Source organism: Maylandia zebra, linkage group LG12, assembly GCF_041146795.1.
Source record: "Maylandia zebra isolate NMK-2024a linkage group LG12, Mzebra_GT3a, whole genome shotgun sequence".
Classification (NCBI taxonomy): Eukaryota; Metazoa; Chordata; class Actinopteri; order Cichliformes; family Cichlidae; genus Maylandia; species Maylandia zebra.
Window position 1 is genome coordinate 5,287,906 of NC_135178.1, and position 25,870 is coordinate 5,313,775.

Here is a 25,870-nt window from a genome sequence, read left to right on the forward strand (position 1 = left end):
GAAGACACCGTAGCGTATGCTGGACCCGCATGCATCTGTCCACCTCTCCTCCGTTTTGAAGTTGACATTTGAACGTCATTTTCTGAAGTATTCGGAACAACAGTGTAAGGTTTGACAAGGTAAGTGTATCTCTCTCTCTCCGGTTTAAAATTTAGCTTTGAAAGTGATTTTTTAATGTGTCTGGGTGATTCTTTGTCGTGGTCATGTTCGGCACATGCTAAAGCTAGTTAGCGGGTATTCAGCCGAGGTCTACAAAATGATGGTATCTACAAATGAGGTATCTACAAAATGATGGTGTGGTTAGCACTTGGATGTCACTTTATTCCAGAGGTATCGTTTGTAATTAAAACTTTTAAGAAGCGAAGTGATTTTTTTTTTTGTATGTGTATCTTGGCGATCGCATTTCACGCCCTTTGTCTCGGTGGTGGCTAGCTAGCGGATATTGAGCATAGGTAAGCCTCTCCGGCTTGAAAATGACTTTGAAAGTGATTTTCTGTGTCTGGACGCTGATATCTACAAAATGATGGTGTGGTTAGCACTTGGATGTCACTTTATTCCAGAGGTATCGTTTGTAATTAAAACTTTTAAGTGGCGACTGTCGCCGCGTCCAAAACAATAGCTTCGTTGTAGCCGCGTTTCACACCTCTTTTTCTGTTTTTATAAGGCGTTAACTACAGCAGCCTTTAACACCTCAACTCTTGCTTCAGCCAAGGTAAGTGCCCCCCTTATATTTTCTATGTGTGTGTTCAGCTGATATCTAGAAAATTGGTGTGTTTAGCGCTGGATGCCATTTTATTCCAGAGCCGTTGTTTGTAATTAAAACAAAGAGACAAAGAGGAACTTTACTGTTTGGAAGGGAGTAAAGTTCCTCTTTGTCTCTCAGTGGGACATTTCAACCATACAGTACAAGGCTACATTTCAGCTTTACAAGCCAATCAGTTTGCTAATTGTTCTTGTGAGATTTGTTTGCAAAGTTTAAGGTGTTAAATAGGAGCTGTGACCATCTGGGTCTGCTTGCTGCTGGCACTTTGCCAGAGCCCCAGCAACAAGACCGCCTCCCAGCTACGAGACTGCCTGTAAGCCTTGCAAGGTACCCAATTTTCCAATTACTCTATAACAAAACTGTTGTGGGCAACAAGACTGTCTCCTAGGTGTGCAAGCCAATCACTTTGCCAAATGTTCTTGTAAGATTTGTTTGGAAAGTTTAAGGTGTTAAGTAGGAGCTGTGAACATCTGGGTTTGCTTGCTGCTGGCATTCTACCAGCGCCCCAGCAACAACACTGCCTCCCAGCTTTGCAAGGTAATTACTTTCCCAATTACTGTACACCAAAATGGAGTAGTTGTCGTGGTCAACAAATCTGCCTCCCAACTTTCAAGGTAATCACTTTCCCAATTACAATATACAAACTGTTATGGAACTTTACTTAACAAAGCCTTAAGACCGGGCAGTGACACTATCAATATGTCTATTTAAAGAAAAGAGAGATTTATTATTATTTTTTGGTTCTTGTAGTTATCTTGTGTATCAGAGGGTTAAAATAAAAAAATTGCTGGTATACATCAGAATTTTTGATTCATTTACTGTTTGTCGATTTACTGCATTGTAAAGTCTTTTGGCTACCAATGCAGCTACCTGGTTATTATGCTTGACTTAAAATGAAAGCTGGGTCTGATCACATGCTTGAAATGCCAACAATTAATATTCTGTTTTTCTGCTGACATTCTACCAGATGCCGAGAAAAAATAAAAGATCCCAGGCACAAAAGAAGCGCTGGAAACCACTTGACCTGGTCGATCCTGCTGTCCCAATGCTCACTGGCCACAACCAAGATGAGGCAGTCAGTAGTTTTCCATCTGACCAGGTAAAGAAGATATAGTAGTGATCACAGACAGTTGAACAGTTTTCGAAACACGTTTGAGACAGTTAAGAACACCTACCCATACAGTTTAGGATTGTTTGTTATAATGTCACACAACTGGCATAACAGTGCATGGTATGCAGAGCATTTAAATGAAATGAATGTGTCAGGTCACTTAATGTCTTCTATAGGGATTTTCTTTTTTATTGCTCTGTAAGTTTAGTAACCACTACTGTTCAGTATCAAATATTCCATTCTGTTTCAAATCTGTTAGTAGGTTTTATAATTTTGACTAACTGTACATAACCTCTCATCAGATTTCAGACACACGTCCACTAGAAAAACGATCTGTTACCCAACTGGCATACCAGTTCATGCCATGCATTGCATTTTAGAGTGAAATTAATGTGTCAGGTCACTTAATGTCTTAACATTATATACTGTTTTTCCTGGGTTGGCAGACAGCACCAGCCAGGTTGTCCTTGGTAACGGAGAATAGACCCACCTCCTTATGTCCTCCAGGCAGCAAGGTAAATTTTAAAAAACGTCTTCCTCCATTAAGGATTTATAGTGGACAGTTACATTACCATTAAATGTTAAAGACATATGGTTACATGTTAGCATTATGAAAGCAAGAATTTTGTTGTATCCCCTTTGTTAGTTATGTAACCACTACTGTTCCATATTTTTGTTAAAGTTTCTAAAGTTACACTCACTTTCAAATCTCTTAGTAGTTATGATGCAAACAGCTGGGATTTTTTTTTTATTGCTTTTTTATTTTTTATTGTAAGTTTAGTAATCACTACTGTTTCATGTTTTCTTTAAAGTATCCAGTGTTACACTCTGTTTCAACTCTGTTAGTAGGTTTTTATAATTTTGATTAACTGTATGTAACCCATTATCAGATTTCAGACACTCGTCCACCAGCAAAACGAGTCTGGGCAACTGATGATTTCCACACGGCATCAAATTCTCCACCTAAAAAGGTATGTCCACAAATGTCTATAACAAATTAGTATACATGCAATCTTTGCTGTATAATCACCGGGGTTGATATTAGGGCTGCCACAAACGATTATTTTGATAGTCGACTAGTCACCGATTATTTTTGCGATTAGTCGACTAATCAGATCATCATCCATTGGACGTAAAACTACAGCTTATTGCACCAGCAGCATCTGCTCTTATATAACTATCATTAGCTTACAGCTTTAAGTGTTTCAGGTCTCTGCTAACTAAAAATAAAGACAAGATGATAGTTTATTAAATTTTAATGAAATTTGCAGATTGTTTCGGTGAAGTTTAATAAACTCCTTGCTATCTAAAATATAACGGGACACCGGAGTAAATTCGCCAGCATCTCACACTTCTGATAATCAGCTGTCTGCTTGATGTTTATTCAGCTGTGTAAAAACTATAACTTTAATCTCAGCCAAACCGATTTACTCAGGAACAAATAAAATACTAAAAAAAAGCCAAACAATAACATTTTAAGTTATCTAAGTGACTCATATATTTAACCTGAGTAGCGAAAGACGGCGGTGGGTTTGAAAACGATTTGCCGGGAGTCCGGTGTTCTCACTGCGCTAGTGAGCCTAGCCCCCGGCTCGCTATCGAGCTAGTGGGTAACAGACATCTCCGAAAACGTCGGAGCGCTTTTGAAAATATGTGGTGTCCTGATAAACTGAGCAGATATTTGAGGTTTACACAGCTACATTCGCGCCTGAAAATATGTTAAATGTTTATTTTGTGACCCAGAAAGAATAATAAGAGTAATATTAAAACTAACTAGCTGCCGCCATTGTTGGAAACTGCGCTGGGCCGCGCTATGAATTCTGGGACACAGCTCCTCCTCCTCCTTCTCCTTCTTCTTCTTCGGGGTTTAACGGCAGCTGACATCCTTGTACATGCAATGCTGCCATCTTCTGTTTCAGTCCGTTATTACACTCTTAAATCCTGCTATTTATTCCAGCTTCAAACGACGCGTCGACTATTAAATCAGTCGTCGACGATTTTGTTAGTCGACGTAATCGTGACTAGTCGACAAATCGTGGCAGCCCAGTTGATATTTAGTCTTTCACCTTAAGTATGCTTGCTAACTCGTACTAAATATACTAAAATGTTAGACTAAATATGTACTTTTTAAAAACATGTACAAATTTACTAAATTTGTAAATGTCTTTCTTCAGATTCCTAAAATGTAGACATCTCAACAGCTATTTCTGTCTATTTAGCTATACCACACACACATGTATATATGTGTGTGTGTGTGTATATATATGTGTATATGTGTATATATGTGTATATGTGTATATGTGTGTATATATGTGTATATGTATATGTGTGTATATATGTGTATATGTATATGTGTATATACATACATACGTGTATATGTATATGTGTATATACATACATACGTGTATATATATATGTGTATATACATACATACGTGTATATATATATATGTGTATATACATACATACGTGTATATATATATGTATATATACATACATACGTGTGTATATATATATGTGTATATATACATACATACGTGTGTATATATATATGTGTATATATACATACATACGTGTATATATATATATGTGTATATATACATACATACGTGTGTATATATATATATATGTACATACATACATACATACATACATACGTGTATATATGTATTTATGTATGTGTGTGTATATATGTATGTATGTATGTATGTATATGTGTGTGTGTGTGTTCAGAAAAAAGTTTATACCATTTAATACTTAAAGCTTCTCATAAATTGACATCCACAGTGAAAAGCAATGCAAATAAATACAAACATGGCTTTGTGACACTCATCTTTTATCAAGATGGATGTCACTGTATTCTGTTTCAATCACATTTAACCTCTAACTGAATTTTGTGTCATTTCTTTACAAAATGTAACACAACTATGAAACGTGTTTTTATGGCACATGTACAGAACCATCTGGTTTAATCTGAAATCAGTGAACGAATTACATCTAATTTAAGAGCATCTGAGATCCTCTTACGAATAATACGTAAACAGGATTTCCTTTCATATATTTATATTTAGGCTGCAATTTAGTTGATGTTTGAAGGCCCGCAGCAACCTAAAATAATGTGTTATACTGAAAGAAATTAACTGCTTTGAAAATATGAGGAGCAGAAGGTACAGATATGACCTTCGTTAAAAAAAACAGCACTCAAGCAAATTACAGATATCTGAAATATTTGTCATTTTTACTTTCCACCTCTGCTCTTTCTCACTCACTCTCACTGTTCCTGTCACTGTCTTTCTGCCTTTCTCTTTCTGGCATATCTCATGCTGTTTATCTTCAGATTATGCTATACTATGATTGACGAGTGATATAATTTGGATTAATTTGCCTGCACATTGCTTAATTATTTTAACATAATTAAAAATGGTAAATGGCCTGTATTTGTATAGCGCTTTACTTAGTCTCCAAGGCTCCCAAAGCGCTTTACACTATGTTCAGTCGTTGACACTTAAAAAAATAAAAACACATTTTTCTACATTATTGCAGCAACACTTAAATGTATTTTATTGCTCAACCTTGAAACACATATCATAAAATGTTTAACAATAATATGTGTCACCTTTGCATTTCTTGATCAGCCTTTCCATGACACAAATGAAGACCTACTGACGGAGGAGCTACAGAGCAACACAGTTCAGCCGTTTTGGAGTGTCAGTGCAACTCATTGTCAGAGTGATGAGAGGTACACAGAATTCTCTCGAAATCATCAGTGCACATGTAATGCCCTCACATTCCTGGCCTACCTTAATGAGGAATACCAGTTCAACATAGCCATGCTTGATAAGGTCCTTGAACAGGGAGATGCACTCTACTGTTGGATTAAAACAAATCTTCTGCAGGAGAAGCGTTATACACAGGATCATCTGACCATGGAGGACCTGCCCAAAGAACTTCATACTGACACAAATGTCTACAGTGTGAAAATGGATGACATAAGTTATGGATTTCTGGAAGCAGCAGAGAACAGTCCTCAAAGAACAGAGTGGTGGTTGCCTCTTGCTATTCGCCTTGAATGTCTGTCAACAGATGTGAACTTTGCTTTGCTCATGGTCTCACCTGAGTGCATTGCGGTTTTCCGTGACAAATCTGGGAGGTATGGATTATTTGATTCACATTCAAGAAGTGCAGCGGGTTTACGTCAGCCAAATGGAACAGCAGTCATGCTCACTTTCACTCATGTGAATGACCTGATCACCCACCTGCATAACCTTTTTCAAAATCAAGGCAAGCATGCACGATATGAGTTTGTGCCTGTTTCTTTCAAAACAGTCAGCACTCACACGGAACCCCCTGGACAGTCAACTCAGGCAACACCAGGAGCTACAGCTACATCATCAACACAAAATGATGAACCACAAATCACGAATCCCACTGCGCAAATGCCTGAACCAGAATCAGCCAAAACCCACATGACTATGTTAGACAATACTTTAAACTCACCAGATGACAAAATGGCTAAAACCCCCCGAACAGCAAGAAATGTGAGCAAATTAAATAAACGACAACGTAAGAAAGCTATTCGTCAAGCTCAGAGGGAGTATGTAAAAGCTAAAGACAAATCTTCAACTGAAGAAGTGGCAAAGAAGACAAACAAAAGAAGACACGAAAGAGAACGATATGCCTCCTGTCGTGAATTTCGAATGAAAAAATTACAGGCTATGAAAACTCAATATGCTGAAAACTATCATTACCGTAAACAAAGACTGTTATCAGCCAAAAAATATTACGCAAATCCTCATATTCAAGAAAAAGTAAAAGCCTGCCAGGTGAAGAGATACCAAAGTGATCGTCATTTTCAACAAAAAATGAGAGACTACATTATCAGAAGATATACTACGGATCCCGACTTTCAAATCAGACAGAAAAAATATGTGGTTCAGAAGTACAACACGGATACCAGCTTTAAAACCAGACAGAAGCAATACATAAGAACAAAATATGCATCTGATCCAAACTACAGGCACAAACAGAAAAAATCAATTTATGCCAGGTATCACAATGACTCACAATTCAGACTGCACCATATACAGCGCTGTGCCCAGTACCAGAGACACAAAATGGCTACCACTGCATCTTTTGCCATTTATAAAAAGTTGTGTGCACAGAGAATAAAGAAGAAATACAGACGACTAGTAACACAGTTCCAGCAGGGTCCACAGTCTGAAGCACAGCCCCAGCTTGTAGTGAACAGTGTGATGCAAGCAGCCACATTAGCTTTCCGTGAAGCCATTCAGTTAGGACCCACCCATGTCTGTACAGTGTGCCACAGAACTCTGTTTCCTAATCAAGTTAAACATTGCAAAAGATCAAAGTATGTTACTAATAGTAACATTGTTGCCACTTGCTTGACAGGAAAATTTGTCCATGTTTGTGACAGGGAATGCTCAGCTAATTGTACTTTCCCAAAACAAAGAATGGAAGAGTGGATTTGCTACAACTGTGACAACCACCTACAAAGAGGCAAGATGCCATCCGTCGCAGTAGCAAACAATTTAGCACTAGCAACCATTCCAATTGAACTGAGTCGATTAAATGTACTAGAACGACAACTGACTGCTAAAATTCTCCCGTTTGCAAAAATCATTGCATTACCAAAAGGACAGCAAAGAGCCGTACATGGGGCTGTTGTTTGTGTACCATCGGATGTGGAAACCACAGTAAACTGTCTTCCCAGACCTAACAGTGAAGCCCAGCTCCTGCAGGTACAGCTGAAGAGACACATCAGATTCAAAGGTTACCAACACTTCTACACTGTAAACATGAAGAACGTGTTAGCAGGATTATCAAAGCTAAAAGAGATGCATTCAGAATACAAAGATGTATCTATTGATGATGAAGCTACTTTTGCTGATCCCACAAGTAATCAGATAATCGAGACGGAACATGACACTGCTGATGCAGATATTCAAGATGCACTGCCCAGAAACTTCGACCAGCAAATTGTACCAGAAAGAAGAACCACTGAGGATACAACAGCTGGACTGCTTGAGCCATGTCATGATGTAAACCAACTAATGGAGCCTGAACAGTCAAATGAACAGCCCTTACAAGATATGGAGAAAGAAAAGGAAGAACTTCGACCTGGTCTTGTTCTAGACACCTGTATGCAACCACCAGATATAGCACAGGACATTTTATCATATGGTGAAGGAATATTTAGCATTGCACCCGCGCAAGGAAATAGACCTGTTGGCTTCTTCTCTGTTCCTAAACTTGAAGCCATGGCCTTTCCTGTCCAGTTCCCAACTGGACAGAACACATTAGATGAAGCCAGACAAGTGAAACTTTACCCAAGCATGTATTTTAATACACGGCTGTTCTCTGCAGACACACGGTTTGCAACTGACCAAAGCTACCTATTCTTTGCACAGTTTGTAACAGAAACACACATGGCTACAAACAGCATGTCCATCCAATTGCGCAAAGGAAAGGCAATCACCAAGGATGGGCGTAAAATTTCTAACAGAATGCTTCAAAATAAAGACGAAGTGGAGAAACTGATAAATAACAAAGACGCAACACGCTTCATGAAACCTCTGAGAGGTACTCCAGCCTATTGGGAGAAGGCACTGAAAGACCTACATGCTATGGTCAGACAGTTAGGAAAGCCAACTTTTTTCCTGACATTTTCAGCTGCTGAAATGAGATGGCCTGAGGTTGTTGAGGTCATAAAAACTCAACAAGGTGAACAGGTGGATTTTTCACAACTTGACTGGAACACAAAGTGTGAAATTCTCCGAAGCAACCCTGTGACTGTGATGCGATTGTTTGAAAAAAGAGTCGATGCACTAATGACAACACTGATCCTGTCCCCAGCACAGCCCATCGGTGAAGTAGAAGATTACTTTTATCGAGTGGAGTTTCAGGCCAGAGGTAGCCCTCATATCCATTTACTGGTTTGGGTCAAAGATGCACCTGAATTTGGAAGCGACCTTGAAGACCACGTGTACAAATTTATTGACAAGTACATAACATGTAAGATGCCTGACCAAAATGCCGATCCTGAACTTCACAAAATTGTGTCTGAGGTTCAAGTCCACAGCAGAAATCACTCCAGATCCTGTAAAAAAGGTAATGTGTCATGTAGGTTTGGCTTCCCCAAACTACCCGTAGATCAAACAATGATCACTTTCCCAAGCCCAGATGATGATGATGATCACAATGATAAGCAGCATAGCACAAGTAAGGAGAAAGGCACAAATGAAAAGCAAAAGAACAGACGAATGGCTCTCGCAAAAAAAATGAAAGAGGCCAAAGAAAAACTCCAGCCATTGAGAGATTTGCTCTGCGACCCAAATTCCTCGTTTGAAGACTTGTCTGAGCTGCTTCACAAATGCAAATTAACTTATGAACAATACTTGGATTGTGTCTTCAATTTAACCAATAGTCATGTCATCCTCTTAAAGCGTGAACCTAATGACTGCTGGGTGAATGCATACAATGCAGATCTGCTGAGGGCCTGGAATGCCAACATGGACATCCAATATGTCATTGATGACTACAGCTGCCTGATGTACATGATGTCTTATGTCTCTAAACCCGAATTTGAGATGACACAATTTCTTAATGGAGTCATCCAGGAAGTAAAAAAGTCCAGTGTCAATGAAAGAGATGAAATGAAACAGATAATGCAGGCATATGCTAAACACAGAGAAGTCAGTGCCCAAGAATCCGTGGCAAGGACATGCAGCCTGCCACTAAAAAAGTGTTCACGCAGTGTGGTCTTCATACAGACTGATGATGATGCCCTGAAAATGAGTCTCCCGATGAGCAGGTTGCAGAGCATGGCACCAGATGATGAAAATGTGTGGATGTCCGGATTGCCAGAAAAATATGCAAACAGACCCAGAACACCTGACTTTGAAAGAATGTGTTTGGGTGAATTTGCTTCAGAGTACAGGATTCTCTACGGCCGTCAAACAGAGTCCAAAAATGCCATCCGTCTTTTGAATAACATGGGTTATATTCAAAAAAGAACAAAAGGGAAACCTGCAATAATCAGATATCCTCGGTTCTCAGAAAAGAAACAACCAGAAAAGTTTTATAGCAGACTGCTAAAACTTTATTATCCACATCGATCAAATGATGACCTTAAAAACACAGAATACCCCACATCCGAGCAGTTCTACAAAAGTGGACGAAAACATGGTTATGCAGTACGGCCAATTGTTACCTTTAACAAAAAGCGATATGAAGGCCATGGCAAAACAATGGAAAGGGCACTGGAACAGATTGAACAACAAGGCCCACTTATCAATGCATGGAACACCTTTGCACCTGAGGTTGAAGTAGATCGTTTAGAGTGTGTGGCCCAACGACAATCCAGACATGACACTGGCGAAAATGAAATGGACATTGTTCCTGACTACCAAGTCAGTGGTAGCAGCAGTGGAACCATGCCAGCAATCATAGCACCAAAGCTGAGCCCAGACTTTGTCAGAAAAATGTACCAAAGTCTGAATGAAACCCAAGCATCCATATTCTACGCAGTGCGTGAGTGGTGTTTCAAACTTGTGTGGGGTCACTGTCCTGAGCAGTTCTTTTATTTTGTCTCTGGAGGAGCTGGCTGTGGAAAATCACATGTTATCAAGTGCATATATGAGGAGGCAACAAAGATTTTGCACCAACTCCCCAGATTCCGAGACCAAGCAGACATGTCCTACCCTGCAGTACTGCTGACTGCATTTACTGGCACTGCAGCTTTTAACATATCTGGGAAAACACTGCACTCTCTGCTAAAGCTGCCAAGATCTTTAAAACCGCCTTATCAGGGACTGGGGAATGCACTGGATGAAGTGAGAGCTTCACTTTCAAATGCAGAGATTCTGATCATTGATGAGATATCTATGGTTTCTAAAGACCTTTTTGCCTACATCCACTGGAGACTTCAGCAGATCAAAGGAAACAAGAAACCTTTTGGTGGGATGTCTATCCTTGCAGTAGGAGACTTTTACCAGCTGCCACCCCTTGGAAAAGCCAAACCACTCTGTGTGTATGAGGACAATGTCCTTGATCTCTGGAAAGACTATTTCCACATGGTCAACCTGACAGAAATCATGCGACAGAAAGATGATCATTCTTTTGCTGAAGTTCTGAACAGGATAAGAGTGAAGCAAAAAACAGATTCTCTTGAAGCCGATGACAAAGCCTTGCTCACACAGGCTATCCATGACATAAAAGACTGTCCATCTAATGTATTACACATTTATGCTACAAACAAAGAGGTCGACAAACACAATTCAGCAACTGTAACTGCTCTTCATTCTGATATCATAAATATTCAGGCAGAAGACTACAGAAAAGACCCACGAACGGGTGACATGGTCCTCCTGGCAGAAATGATGAAAGGCAACAAAGGAGATTTACCTGATAACATACAAGCTGCACCTGGAGTGCGTGTTATGATTATCAGAAATTTGGATGTTGAAGATGGGCTTGTTAATGGGACATTTGGAACAATCACGAACATTGTGACAGCCACACAGGATGGACCAAAAACTGTGAATCTCATTGGACTCACGCTGGACAATGAAAATTCTGGGCAAAAATTTCGCAGAAAAATACAAGGATCCTCAGACAATCTTGTGTATATTGAGAAATGTGAAGAATGCACAAGTAAAAAAGGAGTGGTTCGCAGGCAATTTCCAATGAAGTTGGCCTTTGCATGTACAGCTCACAAAGTACAAGGCATGACAATGGAATCAGCAGTAGTATGCTTGAAGCGTGTTTTTGAACCTGGAATGGCCTATGTTGCACTCAGCCGCACAACCTCACTTAAAGGACTGTACATCACAGACTTTGATGAAAAGAAAATCTATGCTGATCCTGCCATCACAGATGCACTCAAAAATATGAGACATGCATCATTTGAGAATGCAAGACCACTGTTGCAATTCTTAAAATCAGTAGATCCCACAGTCCCCACGTTGACAATTATCCATCATAATGCACAAGGTCTCCCAACTCACATGGAGGACATGAGATGCCACCATGAACTCAGCCTTGCTGATGTTTTATGTATAACAGAAACACACTTGTCTGGATCATCGGTTTCTCCCCGCTTCCAGCTGGAACAATACAACATGGCCACACGCAACAGACACGTCTCTTACACAAATCATACAGACATGGCAAAGGTAAATGGCGGTGGAGTTGCAATTTACTACAACACAATTCTTACAGCAGAGTCCCGAAAATACCTGCAAAATGTGACTGACCTTGAATTTGTTGTTGTCAAGGTTGAATCGCCAGTCACAGCTTTGATAGCAACTGTATACAGGCCACCAAATTACAGCCATGTGAGGTTTTTACCACAAATGCAATGTCTTTTGGACTCGTTGGAAATGATGAATCACCAACCAATTATTGTTTGTGGAGACTTCAATGAGGACCTTATGAGCAGAGGAAAAAAACCCATCCAAGAACTGTTGCAGTCAAGAGGATATGCACAACTGATTACTGCTGCAACTACCGAAAAACACACATTGATTGATCACATTTACATATCACAGCCATACGCCTGCCTCCAATCAGGTGTTCTGAATACATATCACAGTTATCATAACCCCATTTATTGTGTTATTCACTAACACAAAATGACTGCAAGGGTATGAGGGATATGGACTTGCCAAGTGTCACTCCCTATTGGCCTACTCTCGCCTAAAAGTCATACAGATGGACCTAAATATGGATATCAGCATCTACAACAAGAAGTACAGGTGAGTCCTCTTGTAACATTCTTTAATGTACTTCTATTGTTCTTGTGAGATTTGTTTGCAAAGTTTAAGGTGTTAAGTAGGAGCTGTGACCATCTGGGTCTGCTTGCTGCTGGCATTTTGCCAGAGCCCCAGCAACAAGACCGCCTCCCAGCTACGAGACTGCCTGTAAGCCTTGCAAGGTACCCAATTTTCCAATTACTCTATAACAAAACTGTTGTGGGCAACAAGACTGTCTCCTAGGTGTGCAAGCCAATCACTTTGCCAAATGTTCTTGTAAGATTTGTTTGGAAAGTTTAAGGTGTTAAGTAGGAGCTGTGAACATCTGGGTTTGCTTGCTGCTGGCATTCTACCAGCGCCCCAGCAACAACACTGCCTCCCAGCTTTGCAAGGTAATTACTTTCCCAATTACTGTACACCAAAATGGAGTAGTTGTCGTGGTCAACAAATCTGCCTCCCAACTTTCAAGGTAATCACTTTCCCAATTACAATATACAAACTGTTATGGAACTTTACTTAACAAAGCCTTAAGACCGGGCAGTGACACTATCAATGTCTATTTAAAGAAAAGAGAGATTTATTATTATTTTTTGGTTCTTGTAGTTATCTTGTGTATCAGAGGGTTAAAATAAAAAATTGCTGGTATACATCAGAATTTTTGATTCATTTACTGTTTGTCGATTTACTGCATTGTAAAGTCTTTTGGCTACCAATGCAGCTACCTGGTTATTATGCTTGACTTAAAATGAAAGCTGGGTCTGATCACATGCTTGAAATGCCAACAATTAATATTCTGTTTTTCTGCTGACATTCTACCAGATGCCGAGAAAAAATAAAAGATCCCAGGCACAAAAGAAGCGCTGGAAACCACTTGACCTGGTCGATCCTGCTGTCCCAATGCTCACTGGCCACAACCAAGATGAGGCAGTCAGTAGTTTTCCATCTGACCAGGTAAAGAAGATATAGTAGTGATCACAGACAGTTGAACAGTTTTCGAAACACGTTTGAGACAGTTAAGAACACCTACCCATACAGTTTAGGATTGTTTGTTATATTGTCACACAACTGGCATAACAGTGCATGGTATGCAGAGCATTTAAATGAAATGAATGTGTCAGGTCACTTAATGTCTTCTATAGGGATTTTCTTTTTTATTGCTCTGTAAGTTTAGTAACCACTACTGTTCAGTATCAAATATTCCATTCTGTTTCAAATCTGTTAGTAGGTTTTATAATTTTGACTAACTGTCATCAGATTTCAGACACACGTCCACTAGAAAAACGATCTGTTACCCAACTGGCATACCAGTTCATGCCATGCATTGCATTTTAGAGTGAAATTAATGTGTCAGGTCACTTAATGTCTTAACATTATATACTGTTTTTCCTGGGTTGGCAGACAGCACCAGCCAGGTTGTCCTTGGTAACGGAGAATAGACCCACCTCCTTATGTCCTCCAGGCAGCAAGGTAAATTTTAAAAAACGTCTTCCTCCATTAAGGATTTATAGTGGACAGTTACATTACCATTAAATGTTAAAGACATATGGTTACATGTTAGCATTATGAAAGCAAGAATTTTGTTGTATCCCCTTTGTTCTTTAATGTACTTCTATTTTATTAATTCCTATACACTCTGAACCGAATTTGTTGAAAAATAAAGTCAATCATGTTCTCTTATACGCAGACACAACAGAACACCAGCCTCTACGTGGTGCGAAGCCTACTGCAACAAAAACGTGATCTTCATGTCTTTGCGACTGAGCACGCTCTACCAGCAACACTGACAGCTCACCAGTGGGAGCTCATAGATAAGACTGCTGATGTGCTGTCATCCATTGAAGAGCTGACCAGAAATGTGAACAGAAAGACTGGAACTGCACCTGATGGGATCCCTGCCATAACAGGTCATTTGTATTTTTTTTGTTTCTTTCTTTATATTGTAACATTTGGTATTGATAGTGTTTGAAACAAACTATAATCTCATCCATTCATTAAGTCATCCATTCATTCATAACTCCTCAGATGTGTTCTGTCCAGTGAAGGCAGTGGAGAAGCTCTACACTGATGTTGAAACTGTGCCACTCTTCTAGAAACCAGCTACAAGGATGGGCAGGTATAGTGAAATTAAAATGCACCTTTTGTTCAACAGGTTTATATACAGTCAAGTGATCAAAAGACACCAGTATTAAACCCATTTAAGCCAACTATACGCTTTGATTGGAACTATATACAGGCCACCAAATTACAGCCACGTGTGGTTTTACCTCACATGGCAACTTACTTAATCAAAAGACACCAGTATTAAACAAATTTCTCTCTTTTACTTCCTTTTTAATTTAGTTTTGGGTAATTTAGTTCTAAAGTTATTTATTTTTGCAAATATTTATTAGATCATCATGACTTGCCAGTTCGCTAACTGAAACCTGCGCTTTGTGATGTCTCTTGTTTTGTTTTAAATTGTGTTTTGCTTTTATCTGTTTTCTAGCTGTTTTTGCAAAGTCAGCCAACCTCTTGCTTCCAAATGACCCTTATCCAGAAGTATCCGTGAATGCCTCATGAGAAGAAACTAAAGTGGAGACCTACCTCTCAGAGAAAAACGCACACATAAGAAAAGCGACCTACTTCAGTACTGGAAAGAACATCCTAATCTGTCTCCCTCTATGGCTGCTGTTGCGATCCCAGTGTGCCCCCTGTAGCTCTGTGGACAGTTTTTGATTTGTTTGCATCTCACCCCAACCGGTCACGGCAGATGGCTGCCCCTCCCTGAGCCTGGTTCTGCCGGAGGTTTCTTCCTGTCAAAAGGGAGTTTTTCCTTCCCACTGTCGCCAAAGTGCTTGCTCATAGGGGGTCATATGATTGTTGGGTTTATCTATATACATTAATGCTTGTATGCTTTTCATTTATACTTTTCCTTACTCTTCGGTTCATAATATAAAGTTACTTGAATGGTTTCCTTTTTCCTTATTTTATATTGCTTTGCTGTTTACCACAATCTAAATATCATGTTTAAATGGAATACATTATTGTAAATGGTATTTGTACAAAATATAGTTTGAATACAATAAGATACCTTTATTAGTCCCACAAGGGGAAATTTCATAATTTGCATAATTTCCCCTTTTCACATTAAAATACCTTTGAAATACAAATTGAATACCGCTTAATGGGCTTTTTTTTTTCTACCAAGAAAACTTACTTTGGTTTACAATCTGTTAAACTGTTCACTTTAAACGACTCAAAACTGTAAAATCTAAATTGTAACTTCTCTTGAACACCTCAGACTTAAACATAATTTATTTTATATCGATTAACTTCTTTTGTAATGGTGTAACTGGAGCATCTTTCTCTCATCTCTGTATGCTGCACTGCATATAGCAGAGATCACAATACAGCTTACTTTTCTTTAACTTGAAAATCAGCTGTATTCAATTTCCCTCCCTCTTGTGGTATAAATAGCAAACTATGCTCATGTTGCATATTGCTCCCCCCTATTGTTATAAATGGCAACCTGCACTTATTGCACCACATTAAAAGCAAACTACACTCATTGGCAGTAGCATAGGCACACTTAAAATTTCTTCAGAAATTTTCGCTTTCTAGTTGTGTGGATGCTTTAAGCATCCACACTATTGAGTTCCTGTTTCTCTTTATTCTTTATTCTACTTTATTATTCCAGTTGCTTCCGTACACTTTTTGGCACTTAACTACTTCCACAATTTTCAGCCGATTTTCACCGTTCAAATTTTAAACTATTCTGCTATTTCTGCTAATGATCGCTATGACTTTTGCTATTTTTTGCTATTATACTTTTTAAAATATTCCACTTTTTTCCTTTAATTTGTCCCATTGAAATGAATGGGAAACTTCCAAAATTCTGCTAAATTTTGCTTGTTTTTGAAACTTAACTACTTCCTCATACTTTCACCTAGAACAACCATTCAAACTTTAAAATGTTCACAAATTATTGGGCTATTCATGTATGATTCAGCTTTTTGAAATCTTTTACCATTTTACTTTTATGCCTCTTAAAGTTTTGAGTTGCACAATTGTGATTTTTCACAAAATACATGCGTTGTTATGGTTGCTATGCTCTTGGCTTCTAGTGTGTCACTGAAGGTTTTGCATTTTTCACTTCATGTCCGAACAACTTCTTGCTACTTGCTCAATTTTCACTCAACTTCCACAAATTATACATCAAAACGTAGGTATTTTTGCTGGCTTTCAGAAAATGTCACCATCATTGTTGTGGGATTTATAGAATTTTGGCAAATCTCCTCAGACTAACACAAGGTCAGAAAACTCTCCATATAAAGTCAATGGAGAGTTTGTTCAAAATCACCGCTGCATTTCTGTAATGAGAGGCATATTCGAATCGTCATATCTCCTTAACGAAGCAAAGTTAAGACATGAGGCTTGTCCCGGTATATCTTCAGACACTCGTGACGCTCACAATTCAAGAATTTCTTTCTCACCTATTACCGTTCTGAAATGAGTTGGACTTGTTTGAGGGTAGGAAATTTGTCCTTCGCTCAGATTTCTTCAGATTTCAAACTGTGGAAATGAACCACTTTTTTCTCTCGTCATAACTTTTTGTTGGATTTCCACAGAGACCTGAAAATTTCCATGATTGTTCACCAAAGCCTGCTGTCTCTTACGGTGAAAGAATGATATCGATACTCCAAATAGATTTCGAGTTAGAAAGCGTTGTTTGAGGGCAAGTCAAGGCAGTTTTTGCTTCGCTCTACTCAGTTATGGTGCATTACAAGTCAAATATCTTTAATAATTCATATTTTAATGATAAATTGTAAACACTGGAAGATTCCCCCATCTCTTCTGAACAAAACGGTGTAAGAATGACCGCTCTAGCCCCTACGGTTTGGAAATTATGGTCATTTGTTTGGGGGGAGTCCTCACTATGAGAAATAGGCTGCAATAATCCTGTGCCTCTCTGTGCTGCGTGTGTAAAAAGAGGCACATGTTTTGGCGGGAAAAAGTACACAGGCTCTCTGATTGGTGGATTCAAATTCAGCAGCTCCCAGGCTGACCTAGAAACTTACTTCTCTCTCCCTGTGCATTTTTTTGCTGATTTTTTCATTTAACAAGTATATTTGAGGGACCCTCAGCATGTTCAGCATTTTTTCAGCTGTCCATTTTGCTTTTCCAATTTTTCTGTTTAACTTATTACTATTGTGCTAAATAATACTATTTCTGCTATTTTATAAGATTTGTGCCTAATATAGTATTTCTGCTAAATTACAATATTTCTGCTTTTTATACTATTTGTGCTAAAACATAGTATTTCTACTAAATGTAGTATTTATGCTTAATCATACTATTTCTGCTTTTTATGGGATTTGTGCCTAATATAGTATTTCTGCTTTTTATAGGATTTTTGCTCAAACATAGTATTTCTGCTAAATGTAGTGTTTATGCTTAATCATCCTATTTCTGCTTTTTATAAGATTTGTGCTTAATATAGTATTTCTGCTAAATTATAGTATTTCTGCTTTTTATAGTATTTGTGCTAAAACATAGTATTTCTACTAAATGTAGTATTTATGCTTAATCATAGTATTTCTATATATTTCTGCCAGGTCCCCAGGCAGCCAATCCTCTGTGAGGACTGAGACATTCAAATTTTCAAATCAGGGCCTGCACGGTTTCCCAGCCAATCATATATGTGTCCTGAGGCATTCAAATTTGCATATTGGGGCCTTCATGGCTTCTAAGCCAGCCAATCATATCTGAGGGCTGAGGAATTCAAATCCACAAATCAGGGCCTGCACAGCTTCCCAGCCAGCCAATCATGTATGTGGGCTCCAGGTATTCAAATTTGCATATTGGGGAATTCGTGGCTTCTAAGTCAACAAGTCATCCATGTCATATATCTCTAAAAATTCATATTTTAATGATAAATTGTCAACACTTGAAGATTCCCCCATCTCTTCTGAACAAAACGGTGTAAGAATGACCGCTCTAGCCCCTATGGTTAGGAAATTATGGTCATTTGTTTGAGGGGAATCCTCACTATGTGAAATAAACTGAAAGAAGCAGGTCTATGTCTCTGTGCTGCGTGTGTAAAAAGATGCACCTGTTTTGGCGGGAAAACGTAAACAGCCTCTCTGATTGGTGGATTCAAATTCAGCAGCTCTCAGGCTGACCTAGAAACTTAGTCCTCTCTCCCTCTGTGTGTGTGTGTGTGTGTGTGTGTGTGTGTGTGTGTGTGTGTGTGTGTGTGTGTGTTTAGTGGGAGAGAGAGGACCCTGCCCTTATTTGGCAGCATGTCATTGTAGGATTTAAATTGAACATAGTTAGACTGGTTGACTGGATTAGAGCCTGTGTTTGTGTGTCCCTCTGTGCATTTGTGTTTCAATAAGTTATTACTATTCTGCTAAATCATAGTATTTCTGGTACTTTTCGGTACTTGTGCTAAATACAGTATTTCTGCTAAATCATACTATTTCTGCTTTTCATAGGATTTATGCCTAATATAGTATTTCTGCTAAATTATAGTATTTCTGCTTTTTATAAGATTTGTGCCTAACATAGTATTTCTGCTAAATTATAGTATTTCTGCTTTTTATAGGATTTGTGCCTAACATAGTATTTCTGCTAAATTATAGTATTTCTGCTTTTTATACTATTTGTTCTAAATTATAGTATTTCTGCTTTTTATAGGATTTGTGCTTAATATAGTATTTCTGCTAAATTATAGTTTTTCTTCTTTTTATAGTATTTGTGCTAAAACATAGTATTTCTACTAAATGTAGTATTTATGCTTAATAATAGTATTTCTATATATTTCTGCCAGGTCCCCAGGCAGCCAATCCTCTGTGAGGACTGAGACATTCAAATTTTCAAATCAGGGCCTGCACAGTTTCCCAGCCAATCAAATAAGTGTCCTGAGGCATTCAAATTTGCATATTGGGGCCTTCGTGGCTTCTAAGCCAGCCAATCATATCTGAGGGCTGAGGAATTCAAATCCACAAATCAGGGCCTGCACGGCTTCCCAGCCAGCCAATCACATATGTGGTCTCAGGCATTCAAATTTGCATATTGGGGAATTCGTGGCTTCTAAGTCAACAAGTCACCCATGTCATATATCTCTAAAAATTCATATTTTAATATTAAATTGTCAACACTTGAAGATTCCCCCATCTCTTCTGAACAAAACGGTGTAAGAATGACCGTTCTAGCCCCTACGGTTAGGAAATTACGGTCATTTGTTTGAGGGGAGTCGTCACTATGAGAAATAGACAGCAAAAATCCTGTGTCTCTCTGTGCTGCTGCGTGTGTAAACAGATGCACCTGTTTTGGTGGGGAAAAGTGCACAGCCTCTCTGATTGGTGGATTCAAATTCACCAGCTCCCAGGCTGACCTAGAAACTTACTTCTCTCTCCCTGTGTGTGTGTGTGTGTGTGTGTGTGTGTGTGTGTGTGTGTGTGTGTGTGTGTGACAGAGAGAGAGAGAGAGAGAGAGAGAGAGAGAGAGAAAGGCTTTTAATGGGATGATCTCATTCTAAGATTTAAATTCAATATATTTAGACTGGTTGACTGAATTGGATCTTGTGTGTGGGTCTCTCTGTGCATGTGTGTTTCCTCATGTGTACATATTTGTGATTGTGTGGCTGTAATAAATTTTTTTGCAGATTTTTGTCATTTAACAAGTATATTTGAGGGACCCTCAGCATGTTCAGCATTTTTTCAGCTGTCCATTTTGCTTTTCCAATTTTTCTGTTTAACTTATTACTATTGTGCTAAATCATACTGTTTCTGCTATTTTATAAGATTTGTGCTTAATATACTATTTCTGCTTTTATAGGATTTGTGCTTAATATAGTATTTCTGCTAAATGTAGTATTTATGCTTAATCATACTATTTCTGCTTTTCATAGTATTTGTGCTTAATATAGTATTTCTGCTAAATTTAGTATTTCTGATTAATTATAGTTTTTCTACTAAATCATAGTACAGTATTTCTGCTTTTTATGGGATTTGTGCTAAAACAAAGTATTTCTACTAAATGTAGTATTTATGCTTAATCATACCATTTCTGCTTTTTATAGGATTTGTGCTTAATATAGTATTTCTGCTAAATTATAGTATTTCTGCCAAATTATAATATTTGTGCTAAAACATAGTCTCAATTTAAAATTACAATATTCATAGTTCATCACAGTGTCTCTGGTAAATCACAATATTTCTGCTCTGTTGTACTATTTTTCTAAATCATAGTGTTTCTGTAATGTTTAAGTATTTTTGGCTAAATATATTCTTTCTGTTATCTTATACTATTTCTGCTAAATTCTTGTATTTTTGAGAAGTTATCATGTTTCTGGTAAGTTACAATATTTCTGCTAAATTCTGCTATGCTATTGTATTTCTGCCAAGTATTATGTTTCCTCTAAGATATTGCAGTTCTGCTAAGTTATTCCATTTTAGCAAACTTCTTTTGCTTCTGCAAAGTTTTTACAATTTCTGCAACTTTTCAGCTTTTTCAGCTACTTTTTGCATACAGCTTCAGCTTTAAGCATCCACACTGCATTTTCGCAGGAAATGCAAATTTTTCTAGTTATTATTATTCTTTTTCCGCCTGAAATTTTGGACCTTAACTCGCCCCACAGTTTTGAGACAAGGTTCACATATGATATATCATTGTGTGCGGCTGGAGCTGGAATGAGTTGCTATGACTTTTGGTGTTTATTACTTCTATAGTTTTTTAAATATGAATATTTTAATGCAAGTTTTTGCCCATTCAAATGAATGGGAACGAACGAAAGTGAAACTTTACTTACTTTGTGGTGTGTTTGCTCACTCACTTAATTTGTGGTGTGTTGGCTCACTCTAGTGGTATGTCCCCGTATTTGGATTACCATAATGACAACAATACGAACGGCGCGCACAGCGTTGGTGCTTTCAGGAACCATTGGAATTCTTAAGGTTGCACGAAGCATTGAATAGTTACGGTAACGGCAATGGTGTACGCTTGGTGGAAAACTGCATATCCCACAATTCAAAGCACGCCTCTACCAGTCAAACAATGGCGGCTGCCACTTGGTTTAATATATTCCTCTTATTTGTGTTTCTAGGTCACAAAGTAAACTTTTAAGATATTTTCAGGTGAGAATGTAGGTGTGTAAACGTCAAATATCTGCTCGTTTTGTCAAAACATCCCATATTAGCAACAGATTTCTCACGATGTTGCTGCTAGCCGGCTAGCTAGTTCGGCCGGCTAGCTAGCTCGGCTAGCTAGCGCCGCTTCGCTCAAAAGCACCCAGGCTTGGCTTTCAGTGAGGCGTCTCTAACTCCTTTCACCCCCGATCGCTCCGCAAACAGTCTTTGTCTTAGCTGGACTTATTTTTCGTTTATATGGGCCGATGATGCTGGTCGATGTGGAAAAAATAACTGAGTTGTTCATATACCGGTGGCTAGCTAGCTCCGCGTTAGCCACCGGTATATGTCTCTTCCCCTCGTATGCGGGGAAAGAAACACCGATCGACCGGTGGTGGCTAACGCGGAGCTCAATCGTGGATAAGGGAAACCCAATGCAGGAGAAGCAGGCGGCTGGTGAACTGAATTTCAGGTAAGACGTTATTAACTGCACTCTATTTGGGTCAGATATAAACCGAGTTTAGGTGTAGTTTATTTTCGTTGTGCTGACAGTTACAATAACTGTACTGCGTGCTAGCTAGCACGACGGAGTTTCTATACAGCTGTGCGCGCTAAGTTACTGATGTTGAACTTTATGACAGCCTCCCCTATTTTCAGGCGAGAATGTAGGGGTGTAAACTTCAAATATCTGCTCGTTTTATCAAGAAGTCCCATATTTTATCAAGAAGTCCCATATCTCTCACGATGTTACTGCTAGCGCCGCATGGCAGCTAGCTGGCTAGGGCGGCTTGGCTGACACCTAGGCCGGGCTGACTGATACCCAGGCCGGCTCACGCTCACGTTTCACCGCCGCATGGCAGCTAGCCGGCTAGCTGGCTAGCGCGGCTTGGCTGCCACCCAGGTCGGGCTGGCTGACACCCAGGCCCGCTCACGCTGTCGTGTTATTTTTCATTTATATGGGCTGGTGATTCAGTATGAGTGTCCGGTGAACTGAATGTCAGGTAAGACGTTATGTATATGTAAGGTAGTGACTGGAATAAGTCACAAGGTGTCGCTGTTGAGCTGCATATATGTTGTAAATTTTAGCAATTTTGACCATTTGTCCTCTGCAGGACACCGTAGTTCAGATTTCTCGTTCGCGTGGGCGCCATCTTGGTTCAGTGTTTACTGTGATGTGCAAAGGTAAGCACTGTCAGTGGCGAACTGCATTGGTTTTGTTTAAAAATAAGTGTTCCACTGTGTAAAATAGCGGTTTGTCATTTAAGCCGAGCATATATTTTGTTTATTGAGAGGTTCATGTATTGTCTGATGAGAGTATGAGACAAAGATATACTTTTCTTTCTTACTCTCATATAAAATATTTAGCTTTTATTAAATAGTTATCTGAATCTTACAACCAAAGTTTGTATAATAATACACAAGATTGGCTGTAGACCATTGTTAATCATTCAGAACACTGTGTAAAAATAACAAAAAACAAAAAGTGAATGAAAAGTGCATAAATATTTATTTTACGTGTTTGATGTGTGTGGCAGGGCGTGGTCTGCAGTGCCGCTGCAGGGGAGGTGGACCCACCTCAGCGGCATCTGCAATCACGCCTCTCAGGTGTAAAGTCTGTGCTCTCTCTGCTTTTTTTTTTTTTTTTTTTTTTGTGTATGTGTCGGGCTATGAGATGAAAAGCTACAGCCGGCTGTGTGGGTACAGCAACTATGTGTGAAAAGTGGTCCATAACGTAATGCTTCAAAGTATGTTCATGCAAACATTGTCGGGTCTGCTTATGAACCTCTGCGCACAGCGTCTACAAATTGGGGCTGTACGAAGTCACCTCATCTTTACACAAAACCGTAAGCTGTCATCTGTGAGGCGCGAGCGGTGTTTGGTTTTACCATAGTTCATGGTGGAGAATGGCTGCTCTGCTGAGTTTTGCTCTCTGTAGCCGTTTGAATGGCAAACTATACTGATTAGCGGCGGCATAGGCACACTTAAAATTTCTTCAGAAATTTTCGCTTTCTAGTTATTGTGTGGATGCTTTAAGCATCCACACTATTGAGTTCCTGTTTCTCTTTATTCTTTATACTTTATTATTCCAGTTGCTTCCGTACACTTTTTGGCACTTAACTACTTCCACAATTTTCAGCCGATTTTCACCGTTCAAATTTTAAACTATTCTGCTATTTCTGCTAATGATCGCTATGACTTTTGCTATTTTTTGCTATTATACTTTTTAAAATATTCCACTTTTTTCCTTTAATTTGTCCCATTGAAATGAATGGGAAACTTCCAAAATTCTGCTAAATTTTGCTTGTTTTTGAAACTTAACTACTTCCTCATACTTTCACCTAGAACAACCATTCAAACTTTAAAATGTTCACAAATTATTGGGCTATTCATGTATGATTCAGCTTTTTCAAATCTTTTACCATTTTACTTTTATGCCTCTTAAAGTTTTGAGTTGCACAATTGTGATTTTTCACAAAATACATGCGTTGTTATGGTTGCTATGCTCTTGGCTTCCAGTGTGTCACTGAAGGTTTTGCAATTTTCACTTCATGTCCGAACAACTTCTTGCTACTTGCTCAATTTTCACTCAACTTCCACAAATTATACATCAAAACGTAGGTATTTTTGCTGGCTTTCAGAAAATGTCACTATCATTGTTGTGGGATTTATAGAATTTTGGCAAATCTCCTCAGACCAACACAAGGTCAGAAAACTCTCCATACAAAGTCAATGGAGAGCTTGTTCAAAATCACCGCTGGATTTCTGTAATGAGAGGCATATTCGAATCGTCATATCTCCTTAACGAAGCAAAGTTAAGACATGAGGCTTGTCCCCGAATATCTTCAGACACCCCTGACGCTCACAATTCAAGAATTTCTTTCTCACCTATTACCGTTCTGAAATGAGTTGGACTTGTTTGAGGGTAGGAAATTCGTCCTTCGCTCAGATTTCTTCAGATTTAAAACTGTGGAAATGAACCACTTTTTTCTCTCGTCATAACTTTTTGTTGGATTTCCACAGAGACCTGAAAATTTCCATGATTGTTCACCAAAGCCTGCTGTCTCTTACGGTGAAAGAATGATATCGATACTCCAAATAGATTTCAAGTCACAAAGCGTTGTTTGAGGGCAAGTCAAGGCAGTTTTTGCTTCGCTCTACTCAGTTATGGTGCATTAGAAGTCAAATATCTTTAATAATTCATATTTTAATGATGAATTGTAAACACTGGAAGATTCCCCCATCTCTTCTGAACAAAACGGTGTAAGAATGACCGCTCTAGCCCCTACGGTTTGGAAATTATGGTCATTTGTTTGAGGGGAGTCCTCACTATGAGAAATAGGCTGCAATAATCCTGTGCCTCTCTGTGCTGCGTGTGTAAAAAGAGGCACATGTTTTGGCGGGAAAAAGTGCACAGGCTCTCTGATTGGTGGATTCAAATTCAGCAGCTCCCAGGCTGACCTAGAAACTTACTTCTCTCTCCCTGTGCATTTTTTTGCTGATTTTTTCATTTAACAAGTATATTTGAGGGACCCTCAGCATGTTCAGCATTTTTTCAGCTGTCCATTTTGCTTTTCCAATTTTTCTGTTTAACTTATTACTATTGTGCTAAATCATACTGTTTCTGCTATTTTATAAGATTTGTGCTTAATATAGTATTTCTGCTTTTTATAGGATTTGTGCTTAATATAGTATTTCTGCTTTTTATAGAATTTGTGCTTAATATAGTATTTCTGCTTTTTATAGAATTTGTGCTTAATATGGTATTTCTGCTTTTTATAGGATTTGTGCTTAATATAGTATTTCTGCTAAATTATAGTATTTCTGCTTTTTATAGTATTTGTGCTAAAACATAGTATTTCTACTAAATGTAGTATTTATGCTTAATCATAGTATTTCTATATATTTCTGCCAGGTCCCCAGGCAGCCAATCCTCTGTGAGGACTGAGAAATTCAAATTTTCAAATCAGGGCCTGCACGGCTTCCCAGCCAATCATATATGTGTCCTGAGGCATTCAAATTTGCATATTGGGGCCTTCATGGCTTCTAAGCCAGCCAATCATATCTGAGGGCTGAGGAATTCAAATCCACAAATCAGGGCCTGCACAGCTTCCCAG